Genomic DNA, 14,707 nt, shown 5'->3' on the forward strand with positions numbered 1-14,707 from the left:
AAATTTCAGATGATGAGTGGAACAATTCTTGCCTGTTGGCACAGACGCAAACTATTAACACCAGGTTTAGATTGCTTCAGTACAAATGGTTATTTAGAACATATATTACTCCTGTAAAACTTCACCATTTTAATTCTAATATTCCTGATTTATGTGTAAAATGTGGTGTGGATAAGGGCACTCTACTCCATTGTATGTGGCAGTGTCCGGAACTTCAGATTTTTTGGAAAGAGGTTACTACATTTATTTCCTCTTTAATAGAATGTAACATGCCTATGGACTGTAAACTCTGTTTACTACACATTTTTCCAAATGGTTTTGAACGGACCACCACAAAGAGGAAGCTTGTTAGTTTCTGTTTATTGCAGGCTAAACATGTAATCGCTTTGAACTGGAAGGAAACAGAAAGACCAAAGATAAACCAGTGGATCAAACTAATGTCTAACAACCTGGCACTGGAGAAACTGACCTACATTGTGAAAGGAAAACTTGAGGATTTTAAAAACATGTGGTTGACCTTCTTATGCCTTGTGAAAACATACTTTTTGTTGGAGTGAGCATGGTTTTCTTTTTTCTTTTTTTTAGGGTGGGGGGAGATTTTGTCTTGTGTCTATTCATTTTTTGAATGTTTGGAAAAGTTAAAAATTCAATAAAGATATTTGTGAAAAAAAAAAAAAAAGAGGCCTGCATCACACCGCTACTGAAGAAACTCACTCTCAACCTTACACTGCTAGAACACTACAGGCCGGTGTAGTGTGTGAAAATGCATATCTTCCGTCAAAATGTAGATGACTGATTTTAACCTCTTATTATTTTCTGTCTTCTTAAAAAATATTTTTTTACTTACCTCACTATTCTTAGCTTTGTATACTGTGCTAGGCTTTAATGGACTGGATTTAGTTAACTTATGCATTTTGTTGCCAATGTTTCCTCGTCTGTAAGTCGCTTTGGATAAAAACGTCTGCTAAATGACTAAATGTAAATTTTATGAAATGTGTAATGTCATGTGTAATGTGTAATGTGTAGTGTGTGGCCTTGAAATTTTAGCATGTCTACGTAATCATGAATAAATGCTTCTTGAGACACACAGTGTTGCTTCTTTGCATGCATCAAATGAATTGTTTCTGGCTATATGCATCCATGCATTAGTTTGAGAGGGGTGGAAATGGGACACTTGGGTGAAACAAAACTGCCCCAAAAGTACCCCCCCCACTTTAAATACAGTTTTTTCTAAGTCAATTTGGTACATTTCTCTGATCCGATTTGAAATTCTCAAAACTTCTTGTTCAATCCTTACATCCTTGTGTCACGTGTGCACATCAAACAATCTCATTTCTTTGAACAAGTTGCAAATGCTTTGGTACATCCATGCAAATGATTATGACAAAATTCTGTGCAGATTCCTACATTATCAATTGCTTATGTCATGTTGATCAAAATGCATTGTAATGGGTCTCTGTGGAATAGTATAATCCCCACGACATTTAAGCACTAGTTTTACAATATACAGTAAGTATACTTTAAGTAAACGGTGGCATTTTATTATACTCAATTTAGTGTTTTGCATTGCTATATTCTTTCCACATAGGACTGCAAGACAACTTCACTGTGTTGCAGACGGCCCCTTTTCACACCTAAACAGTCTTTTGACACTCTCTACAGGGATCTCATCCCTGAACAAGAGAGGGGGCAGATTGGAGATGACCTGCCAAAGTACGTGTTAGTTTGGGACAATGTCAGTTTCCATCGCTCCAACATCATCAGGCAATGGTTTGCGGCCCACAACAGGATGCTGGTGGAGTTCCTCTCACCCTACTCAACCAAGTTGAGTAATTTTTCTCAGCATGAAGATTAAAAGTATATGATCGCCAGCCGCATACACAGATGACCCTTCTGGCTGCCATGGATGTAACGTGTGATGACATCACAGCTGATGCCTGCAGAGGCTGGATTAGACAATCTGAAAGATGATTTTCACGCTGTTTCGCAAGAGAAGATATTTGTTGTGATGTGGATGAGAATCCGTTGCCCAAAAGACAGGAACGTCAGGAGGTGTAGGAAGACTGCACTGTAATTCCACTGCACTGCATGTACAGTTTTCCCTAAGGAGATTGTCTTATGTTCAGATTTCTACATTTGTTTGTGCTATGCAGTGCTGTCTTTTCCTGTCTGCATCACAATGACACTGTCTGTCAATAAATTATTGTACAAACAGTAAAAGCGTTAACGTGAATCATGTGCCGTCTCTTGCAATCAAACAATCAAAACCAGAAATGCACTTACTGTTTTGCAAATGACAAGGATGATTCGAGAAATGCTCCACTCATCACTCTCAGGTCACTCCGCTGCACACGTCTGATCACTTCTTTGTCACCCCCGACCTCACCGCTCCAGACAACGCAGATGTCTTACCGCTGGTCACTTTCCGGCGCTACCTACGGTCCCTCCCTCCTGCTTTTCCTCTGCTGTCTTGTCTGCACTCCCCCCCTCTGAGGAGCTCTCTCTTTTGAATACCAACAGTGCCGCAGACACTCTGTGTTCCACGCTTACATCCTGCTTGGACAACATATGCCCTCTTACATCTGGACCAGCCCGTGCATCCCTGTCTGCCCCCTGGTTATCGGATGTACCACGTGAGCATCGCACCAGCCTCCGGTCAGCTGAGAGAAAATGGCACAAGTCAAAAGACCATACTGACCTCTCTCTCTCTACTTTCTCCGTTGACGTCACCTCTGCAAAAACTGATTATAACCACTCGAAGATCAGCAACTCTCCTGACTCTCGCACACTCTTAAAATCCTTCTCTGCTCTCCTCTGTCCGCCTGCTCCCACACCTTCATCGGAGTTAACGGCTGATGATTTTGCATCGTTCTTCGTAAACAAAACTACCGCCATCAACAGCCAATTTTCTACGCCACCATCACCCGCCTTTTCTCCTATGTCTGAAGATGATGTTTCCAAGGTCATTGGTTCCAACCACCCTACCACCTGGCCACTGGATCCCATCCCCACCCATCTCCTCCATGCCATCTCTCCAGCAGTTGTGCCTGGTCTGACCCGCATCATCAACTCTTTGCTCACCACTGGGACATTTCCCACTGCTTTCAAAGAGGCCTGCATCACACCGCTACTGAAGTAACTCACTCTCAACCTTACACTGCTAGAACACTACAGGCCGGTGTAGTGTGTGAAAATGCATATCTTCCGTCAAAATGTAGATGACTGATTTTAACCTCTTATTATTTTCTGTCTTCTTAAAAAATTATTTTTTTACTTACCTCACTATTCTTAGCTTTGTATACTGTGCTAGGCTTTAATGGACTGGATTTAATTAACTTATGCATTTTGTTGCCAATATTGTTATAATTGCTTCCAATGTTTCCTCGTCTGTAAGTCGCTTTGGATAAAAACGTCTGCTAAATGACTAAATGTAAATTTTATGAAATGTGTAATGTCATGTGTAATGTGTAATGTGTAGTGTGTGGCCTTGAAATTTTAGCATGTCTACGTAATCATGAATAAATGCTTCTTGAGACACACAGTGTTGCTTCTTTGCATGCATCAAATGAATTGTTTCTGGCTATATGCATCCATGCATTAGTTTGAGAGGGGTGGAAATGGGACACTTGGGTGAAACAAAACTGCCCCAAAAGTACCCCCCCACTTTAAATACAGTTTTTTCTAAGTCAATTTGGTACATTTCTCTGATCCGATTTGAAATTCTCAAAACTTCTTGTTCAATCCTTACATCCTTGTGTCACGTGTGCACATCAAACAAGCATTTTCTCATTTCTTTGAACAAGTTGCAAATGCTTTGGTACATCCATGCAAATGATTATGACAAAATTCTGTGCAGATTCCTACATTATCAATTGCTTATGTCATGTTGATCAAAATGCATTGTAATGGGTCTCTGTGGAATAGTATAATCCCCACGACATTTAAGCACTAGTTTTACAATATACAGTAAGTATACTTTAAGTAAACGGTGGCATTTTATTATACTCAATTTAGTGTTTTGCATTGCTATATTCTTTCCACATAGGACTGCAAGACAACTTCACTGTGTTGCAGACGGCCCCTTTTCACACCTAAACAGTCTTTTGACACTCTCTACAGGGATCTCATCCCTGAACAAGAGAGGGGGCAGATTGGAGATGACCTGCCAAAGTACGTGTTAGTTTGGGACAATGTCAGTTTCCATCGCTCCAACATCATCAGGCAATGGTTTGCGGCCCACAACAGGATGCTGGTGGAGTTCCTCTCACCCTACTCAACCAAGTTGAGTAATTTTTCTCAGCATGAAGATTAAAAGTATATGATCGCCAGCCGCATACACAGATGACCCTTCTGGCTGCCATGGATGTAACGTGTGATGACATCACAGCTGATGCCTGCAGAGGCTGGATTAGACAATCTGAAAGATGATTTTCACGCTGTTTCGCAAGAGAAGATATTTGTTGTGATGTGGATGAGAATCCGTTGCCCAAAAGACAGGAACGTCAGGAGGTGTAGGAAGACTGCACTGTAATTCCACTGCACTGCATGTACAGTTTTCCCTAAGGATATTGTCTTATGTTCAGATTTCTACATTTGTTTGTGCTATGCAGTGCTGTCTTTTCCTGTCTGCATCACAATGACACTGTCTGTCAATAAATTATTGTACAAACAGTAAAAGCGTTAACGTGAATCATGTGCCGTCTCTTGCAATCAAACAATCAAAACCAGAAATGCACTTACTGTTTTGCAAATGACAAGGATGATTCGAGAAATGCTCCACTCATCACTCTCAGGTCACTCCGCTGCACACGTCTGATCACTTCTTTGTCACCCCCGACCTCACCGCTCCAGACAACGCAGATGTCTTACCGCTGGTCACTTTCCGGCGCTACCTACGGTCCCTCCCTCCTGCTTTTCCTCTGCTGTCTTGTCTGCACTCCCCCCCTCTGAGGAGCTCTCTCTTTTGAATACCAACAGTGCCGCAGACACTCTGTGTTCCACGCTTACATCCTGCTTGGACAACATATGCCCTCTTACATCTGGACCAGCCCGTGCATCCCTGTCTGCCCCCTGGTTATCGGATGTACCACGTGAGCATCGCACCAGCCTCCGGTCAGCTGAGAGAAAATGGCACAAGTCAAAAGACCATACTGACCTCTCTCTCTCTACTTTCTCCGTTGACGTCACCTCTGCAAAAACTGATTATAACCACTCGAAGATCAGCAACTCTCCTGACTCTCGCACACTCTTAAAATCCTTCTCTGCTCTCCTCTGTCCGCCTGCTCCCACACCTTCATCGGAGTTAACGGCTGATGATTTTGCATCGTTCTTCGTAAACAAAACTACCGCCATCAACAGCCAATTTTCTACGCCACCATCACCCGCCTTTTCTCCTATGTCTGAAGATGATGTTTCCAAGGTCATTGGTTCCAACCACCCTACCACCTGGCCACTGGATCCCATCCCCACCCATCTCCTCCATGCCATCTCTCCAGCAGTTGTGCCTGGTCTGACCCGCATCATCAACTCTTTGCTCACCACTGGGACATTTCCCACTGCTTTCAAAGAGGCCTGCATCACACCGCTACTGAAGTAACTCACTCTCAACCTTACACTGCTAGAACACTACAGGCCGGTGTAGTGTGTGAAAATGCATATCTTCCGTCAAAATGTAGATGACTGATTTTAACCTCTTATTATTTTCTGTCTTCTTAAAAAAATATTTTTTTACTTACCTCACTATTCTTAGCTTTGTATACTGTGCTAGGCTTTAATGGACTGGATTTAATTAACTTATGCATTTTGTTGCCAATATTGTTATAATTGCTTCCAATGTTTCCTCGTCTGTAAGTCGCTTTGGATAAAAACATCTGCTAAATGACTAAATGTAAATTTTATGAAATGTGTAATGTCATGTGTAATGTGTAATGTGTAGTGTGTGGCCTTGAAATTTTAGCATGTCTACGTAATCATGAATAAATGCTTCTTGAGACACACAGTGTTGCTTCTTTGCATGCATCAAATGAATTGTTTCTGGCTATATGCATCCATGCATTAGTTTGAGAGGGGTGGAAATGGGACACTTGGGTGAAACAAAACTGCCCCAAAAGTACCCCCCCACTTTAAATACAGTTTTTTCTAAGTCAATTTGGTACATTTCTCTGATCCGATTTGAAATTCTCAAAACTTCTTGTTCAATCCTTACATCCTTGTGTCACGTGTGCACATCAAACAAGCATTTTCTCATTTCTTTGAACAAGTTGCAAATGCTTTGGTACATCCATGCAAATGATTATGACAAAATTCTGTGCAGATTCCTACATTATCAATTGCTTATGTCATGTTGATCAAAATGCATTATAATGGGTCTCTGTAGAATAGTATAATCCCCACGACATTTAAGCACTAGTTTTACAATATACAGTAAGTATACTTTAAGTAAACGGTGGCATTTTATTTTACTCAATTTAGTGTTTTGCATTGCTATATTCTTTCCACATAGGACTGCAAGACAACTTCACTGTGTTGCAGACGGCCCCTTTTCACACCTAAACAGTCTTTTGACACTCTCTACAGGGATCTCATCCCTGAACAAGAGAGGGGGCAGATTGGAGATGACCTGCCAAAGTACGTGTTAGTTTGGCACAATGTCAGTTTCCATTGCTCCAACATCATCAGGCAATGGTTTGCGGCCCACAACAGGATGCTGGTGGAGTTCCTCTCACCCTACTCAACCACGTTGAGGAATTTTTCTCAGCATGAAGATTAAAAGTATATGATCGCCAGCCGCATACACAGATGACCCTTCTGGCTGCCATGGATGTAACGTGTGATGACATCACAGCTGATGCCTGCAGAGGCTGGATTAGACACTCTGAAAGATGATTTTCACGCTGTATCGCAAGAGAAGATATTTGTTGTGATGTGGATGAGAATCCGTTGCCCAAAAGACAGGAACGTCAGGAGGTGTAGGAAGACTGCACTGTAATTCCACTGCACTGCATGTACAGTTTTCCCAAAGGAGATTGTCTTATGTTCAGATTTCTACATTTGTTTGTGCTATGCAGTGCTGTCTTTTCCTGTCTGCATCACAATGACACTGTCTGTCAATAAATTATTGTACAAACAGTAAAAGCGTTAACGTGAATCATGTGCCGTCTCTTGCAATCAAACAATCAAAACCAGAAATGCACTTACTGTTTTGCAAATGACATGGATGATTCGAGAAATGCTCCACTCATCACTCTCAGGTCACTCCGCTGCACACGTCTGATCACTTCTTTATCACCCCCGACCTCACCGCTCCAGACAACGCAGATGTCTTACCGCTGGTCACTTTCCGGCGCTACCTACGGTCCCTCCCTCCTGCTTTTCCTCTGCTGTCTTGTCTGCACTCCCCCCCTCTGAGGAGCTCTCTCTTTTGAAAACCAACAGTGCCACAGACACTCTGTGTTCCACGCTTACATCCTGCTTGGACAACATATGCCCTACTACATCTGGACCAGCCCGTGCATCCCTGTCTGCCCCCTGGTTATCGGATGTACCACGTTAGCATCGCACCAGGCTCCGGTCAGCTGAGAGAAAATGGCACAAGTCAAAAGACCATACTGACCTCTCTCTCTCTACTTTCTCCGTTGACGTCACCTCTGCAAAAACTGATTATAACCACTCGAAGATCAGCAACTCTCCTGACTCTCGCACACTCTTAAAAACCTTCTCTGCTCTCCTCTGTCCGCCTGCTCCCACATCTTCATCGGAGTTAACGGCTGATGATTTTGCATCGTTCTTCGTAAAGAAAACTACCGCCATCAACAGCCAATTTTCTACACCACCATCACCCGCCTTTTCTCCTCTGTCTGAAGATGATGTTTCCAAGGTCATTGGTTCCAACCACCCTACCACCTGCCCACTGGATCCCATCCCCACCCATCTCCTCCATGCCATCTCTCCAGCAGTTGTGCCTGGTCTGACCCGCATCATCAACTCTTTGCTCACCACTGGGACATTTCCCACTGCTTTCAAAGAGGCCTGCATCACACAGCTACTGAAGAAACTCACTCTCAACCTTACACTGCTAGAACACTACAGGCCGGTGTAGTGTGTGAAAATGCATATCTTCCGTCAAAATGTAGATGACTGATTTTAACCTCTTATTATTTTCTGTCTTCTTAAAAAATTATTTTTTTACTTACCTCACTATTCTTAGCTTTGTATACTGTGCTAGGCTTTAATGGACTGGATTTAATTAACTTATACATTTTGTTGCCAATATTGTTATAATTGCTTCCAATGTTTCCTCGTCTGTAAGTCGCTTTGGATAAAAACGTCTGCTAAATGACTAAATGTAAATTTTATGAAATGTGTAATGTCATGTGTAATGTGTAATGTGTAGTGTGTGGCCTTGAAATTTTAGCATGTCTACGTAATCATGAATAAATGCTTCTTCAGACACACAGTGTTGCTTCTTTGCATGCATCAAATGAATTGTTTCTGGCTATATGCATCCATGCATTAGTTTGAGAGGGGTGGAAATAGGACACTTGGGTGAAACAAAACTGCCCCAAAAGTACCCCCCCCCACTTTAAATACAGTTTTTTCTAAGTCAATTTGGTACATTTCTCTGATCCGATTTGAAATTCTCAAAACTTCTTGTTCAATCCTTACATCCTTGTGTCACGTGTGCACATCAAACAAGCATTTTCTCATTTCTTTGAACAAGTTGCAAATGCTTTGGTACATCCATGCAAATGATTATGACAAAATTCTGTGCAGATTCCTACATTATCAATTGCTTATGTCATGTTGATCAAAATGCATTATAATGGGTCTCTGTAGAATAGTATAATCCCCACGACATTTAAGCACTAGTTTTACAATATACAGTAAGTATACTTTAAGTAAACGGTGGCATTTTATTTTACTCAATTTAGTGTTTTGCATTGCTATATTCTTTCCACATAGGACTGCAAGACAACTTCACTGTGTTGCAGACGGCCCCTTTTCACACCTAAACAGTCTTTTGACACTCTCTACAGGGATCTCATCCCTGAACAAGAGAGGGGGCAGATTGGAGATGACCTGCCAAAGTACGTGTTAGTTTGGGACAATGTCAGTTTCCATCGCTCCAAAATCATCAGGCAATGGTTTGCGGCCCACAACAGGATGCTGGTGGAGTTCCTCTCACCCTACTCAACCACGTTGAGGAATTTTTCTCAGCATGAAGATTAAAAGTATATGATCGCCAGCCGCATACACAGATGACCCTTCTGGCTGCCATGGATGTAACGTGTGATGACATCACAGCTGATGCCTGCAGATGCTGGATTAGACACTCTGAAAGATGATTTTCACGCTGTATCGCAAGAGAAGATATTTGTTGTGATGTGGATAAGAATCCGTTGCCCAAAAGACAGGAACGTCTGGAGGTGTAGGAAGACTGCACTGTAATTCCACTGCACTGCATGTACAGTTTTCCCTAAAGAGATTGTCTTATGTTCAGATTTCTACATTTGTTTGTGCTATGCAGTGCTGTCTTTTCCTGTCTGCATCACAATGACACTGTCTGTCAATAAATTTTTGTACAAACAGTAAAAGCGTTAACGTGAATCATGTGCCGTCTCTTGCAATCAAACAATCAAAACCAGAAATGCACTTACTGTTTTGCAAATGACAAGGATGATTCGAGAAATGCTCCACTCATCACTCTCAGGTCACTCCGCTGCACACGTCTGATCACTTCTTTGTCACTCCCGACCTCACCGCTCCAGAAAACGCAGATGTCTTACCGCTGGTCACTTTCCGGCGCTACCTACGGTCCCTCCCTCCTGCTTTTCCTCTGCTGTCTTGTCTGCACTCCCCCCCTCTGAGGAGCTCTCTCTTTTGAATACCAACAGTGCCACAGACACTCTGTGTTCCACGCTTACATCCTGCTTGGACAACATATGCCCTCTTACATCTGGACCAGCCCGTGCATCCCTGTCTGCCCCCTGGTTATCGGATGTACCACTTGAGCATCGCACCAGGCTCCGGTCAGCTGAGAGAAAATGGCACAAGTCAAAAGACCATACTGACCTCTCTCTCTCAACTTTCTCCGTTGACGTCACTTCTGCAAAAACTGATTATAACCACTCGAAGATCAGCAACTCTCCTGACTCTAGCACACTCTTAAAAACCTTCTCTGCTCTCCTCTGTCCGCCTGCTCCCACATCTTCATCGGAGTTAACGGCTGATGATTTTGAATCGTTCTTCGTAAAGAAAACTACCGCCATCAACAGCCAATTTTCTACACCACCATCACCCGCCTTTTCTCCTCTGTCTGAAGATGATGTTTCCAAGGTCATTGGTTCCAACCACCCTACCACCTGCCCACTGGATCCCATCCCCACCCATCACCTCCATGCCATCTCTCCAGCAGTTGTGCCTGGTCTGACCCGCATCATCAACTCTTTGCTCACCACTGGGACATTTCCCACTGCTTTCAAAGAGGCCTGCATCACACAGCTACTGAAGAAACTCACTCTCAACCTTACACTGCTAGAACACTACAGGCCGGTGTAGTGTGTGAAAATGCATATCTTCCGTCAAAATGTAGATGACTGATTTTAACCTCTTATTATTTTCTGTCTTCTTAAAAAATTATTTTTTTACTTACCTCACTATTCTTAGCTTTGTATACTGTGCTAGGCTTTAATGGACTGGATTTAATTAACTTATGCATTTTGTTGCCTATATTGTTATAATTGCTTCCAATGTTTCCTCGTCTGTAAGTCGCTTTGGATAAAAACGTCTGCTAAATGACTAAATGTAAATTTTATGAAATGTGTAATGTCATGTGTAATGTGTAATGTGTAGTGTGTGGCCTTGAAATTTTAGCATGTCTACGTTATCATGAATAAATGCTTCTTGAGACACACAGTGTTGCTTCTTTGCATGCATCAAATTAATTGTTTCTGGCTATATGCATCCATGCATTAGTTTGAGAGGGGTGGAAATGGGACACTTGGGTGAAACAAAACTCCCCCAAAAGTACCCCCCCCCACTTTAAATACAGTTTTTTCTAAGTCAATTTGGTACATTTCTCTGATCCGATTTGAAATTCTCAAAACTTCTTGTTCAATCCTTACATCCTTGTGTCACGTGTGCACATCAAACAAGCATTTTCTCATTTCTTTGAACAAGTTGCAAATGCTTTGGTACATCCATGCAAATGATTATGACAAAATTCTGTGCAGATTCCTACATTATCAATTGCTTATGTCATGTTGATCAAAATGCATTATAATGGGTCTCTGTAGAATAGTATAATCCCCACGACATTTAAGCACTAGTTTTACAATATACAGTAAGTATACTTTAAGTAAACAGTGGCATTTTATTTTACTCAATTTAGTGTTTTGCATTGCTATATTCTTTCCACATAGGACTGCAAGACAACTTCACTGTGTTGCAGACGGCCCCTTTTCACACCTAAACAGTCTTTTGACACTCTCTACAGGGATCTCATCCCTGAACAAGAGAGGGGGCAGATTGGAGATGACCTGCCAAAGTACGTGTTAGTTTGGGACAATGTCAGTTTCCATCGCTCCAACATCATCAGGCAATGGTTTGCGGCCCACAACAGGATGCTGGTGGAGTTCCTCTCACCCTACTCAACCCCGTTGAGGAATTTTTCTCAGCATGAAGATTAAAAGTATATGATGGCCAGCCGCATACACAGATGACCCTTCTGGCTGCCATGGATGTAACGTGTGATGACATCTCAGCTGATGCCTGCAGAGGCTGGATTAGACACTCTGAAAGATGATTTTCACGCTGTATCGCAAGAGAAGATATTTGTTGTGATGTGGATGAGAATCCGTTGCCCAAAAGACAGGAACGTCAGGAGGTGTAGGAAGACTGCACTGTAATTCCACTGCACTGCATGTACAGTTTTCCCTAAGATGATTGTCTTATGTTCAGATTTCTACATTTGTTTGTGCTATGCAGTGCTGTCTTTTCCTGTCTGCATCACAATGACACTGTCTGTCAATAAATTATTGTACAAACAGTAAAAGCGTTAACGTGAATCATGTGCCGTCTCTTGCAATCAAACAATCAAAACCAGAAATGCACTTACTGTTTTGCAAATGACAAGGATGATTCGAGAAATGCTCCACTCATCACTCTCAGGTCACTCCGCTGCACACGTCTGATCACTTCTTTGTCACCCCCGACCTCACCGCTCCAGACAACGCAGATGTCTTACCGCTGGTCACTTTCCGGCGCTACCTACGGTCCCTCCCTCCTGCTTTTCCTCTGCTGTCTTGTCTGCACTCCCCCCCTCTGAGGAGCTCTCTCTTTTGAATACCAACAGTGCCACAGACACTCTGTGTTCCACGCTTACATCCTGCTTGGACAACATATGCCCTCTTACATCTGGACCAGCCCGTGCATCCCTGTCTGCCCCCTGGTTATCGGATGTACCACATGAGCATCGCACCAGCCTCCGGTCAGCTGAGAGAAAATGGCACAAGTCAAAAGACCATACTGACCTCTCTCTCTCTACTTTCTCCGTTGACGTCACCTCTGCAAAAACTGATTATAACCACTCGAAGATCAGCAACTCTCCTGACTCTCGCACACTCTTAAAAACCTTCTCTGCTCTCCTCTGTCCGCCTGCTCCCACACCTTCATCGGAGTTAACGGCTGATGATTTTGCATCGTTCTTCGTAAAGAAAACTACCGCCATCAACGGCCAATTTTCTACGCCACCATCACCCGCCTTTTCTCCTATGTCTGAAGATGATGTTTCCAAGGTCATTGGTTCCAACCACCCTACCACCTGCCCACTGGATCCCATACCCACCCATCTCCTCCATGCCATCTCTCCAGCAGTTGTGCCTGGTCTGACCCGCATCATCAACTCTTTGCTCACCACTGGGACATTTCCCACTGCTTTCAAAGAGGCCTGCATCACACCGCTACTGAAGAGACTCACTCTCAACCTTACACTGCTAGAACACTACAGGCCGGTGTAGTGTGTGAAAATGCATATCTTCCGTCAAAATCTAGATGACTGATTTTAACCTCTTATTATTTTCTGTCTTCTTAAAAAATTGTTTTTTTACTTACCTCACTATTCTTAGCTTTGTATACTGTGCTAGGCTTTAATGGACTGGATTTAGTTAACTTATGCATTTTGTTGCCTATATTGTTATAATTGCTTCCAATGTTTCCTCGTCTGTAAGTCGCTTTGGATAAAAACGTCTGCTAAATGACTAAATGTAAATTTTATGAAATGTGTAATGTCATGTGTAATGTGTAATGTGTAGTGTGTGGCCTTGAAATTTTAGCATGTCTACGTAATCATGAATAAATGCTTCTTGAGACACACAGTGTTGCTTCTTTGCATGCATCAAATGAATTGTTTCTGGCTATATGCATCCATGCATTAGTTTGAGAGGGGTGGAAATGGGACACTTGGGTGAAACAAAACTGCCCCAAAAGTACCCCCCCACTTTAAATACAGTTTTTTCTAAGTCAATTTGGTACATTTCTCGGATCCGATTTGAAATTCTCAAAACTTCTTGTTCAATCCTTACATCCTTGTGTCACGTGTGCACATCAAACAAGCATTTTCTCATTTCTTTGATCAAGTTGCAAATGCTTTGGTACATCCATGCAAATGATTATGACAAAATTCTATGCAGATTCCTACATTATCAATTGCTTATGTCATGTTGATCAAAATGCATTATAATGGGTCTCTGTAGAATAGTATAATCCCCACGACATTTAAGCACTAGTTTTACAATATACAGTAAGTATACTTTAAGTAAACAGTGGCATTTTATTTTACTCAATTTAGTGTTTTGCATTGCTATATTCTTTCCACATAGGACTGCAAGACAACTTCACTGTGTTGCAGACGGCCCCTTTTCACACCTAAACAGTCTTTTGACACTCTCTACATGGATCTCATCCCTGAACAAGAGAGGGGGCAGATTGGAGATGACCTGCCAAAGTACGTGTTAGTTTGGGACAATGTCAGTTTCCATCGCTCCAACATCATCATCAACCACGTTGAGGAATTTTTCTCAGCATGAAGATTAAAAGTATATGATCGCCAGCCGCATACACAGATGACCCTTCTGGCTGCCATGGATGTAACGTGTGATGACATCACAGCTGATGCCTGCAGAGGCTGGATTAGACACTCTGAAAGATGATTTTCACGCTGTATCGCAAGAGAAGATATTTGTTGTGATGTGGATGAGAATCCGTTGCCCAAAAGACAGGAACGTCAGGATGTGTAGGAAGACTGCACTGTAATTCCATTGCACAGCATGTACAGTTTTCCCTAAGGAGATTGTCTTATGTTCAGATTTCTAAATTTGTTTGTGCTATGCAGTGCTGTCTTTTCCTGTCTGCATCACAATGACACTGTCTGTCAATAAATTATTGTACAAACAGTAAAAGCGTTAACGTGACTCATGTGCCGTCTCTTGCAATCAAACAATCAAAACCAGAAATACACTTACTGTTTTGCAAATAACAAGGATGATTCGAGAAATGCTCCACTCATCACTCTCAGGTCACTCCGCTGCACACGTCTGATCACTTCTTTGTCACCCCCGACCTCACCGCTCCAGACAACGCAGATGTCTTACCGCTGGTCAATTTCCGGCGCTACCTACGGTTCCTCCATCCTGCTTTTCCTCTGCTGTCT

Source organism: Barbatula barbatula (assembly GCF_947034865.1).
Source record: "Barbatula barbatula genome assembly, chromosome: 11".
Classification (NCBI taxonomy): domain Eukaryota; kingdom Metazoa; phylum Chordata; class Actinopteri; order Cypriniformes; family Nemacheilidae; genus Barbatula; species Barbatula barbatula.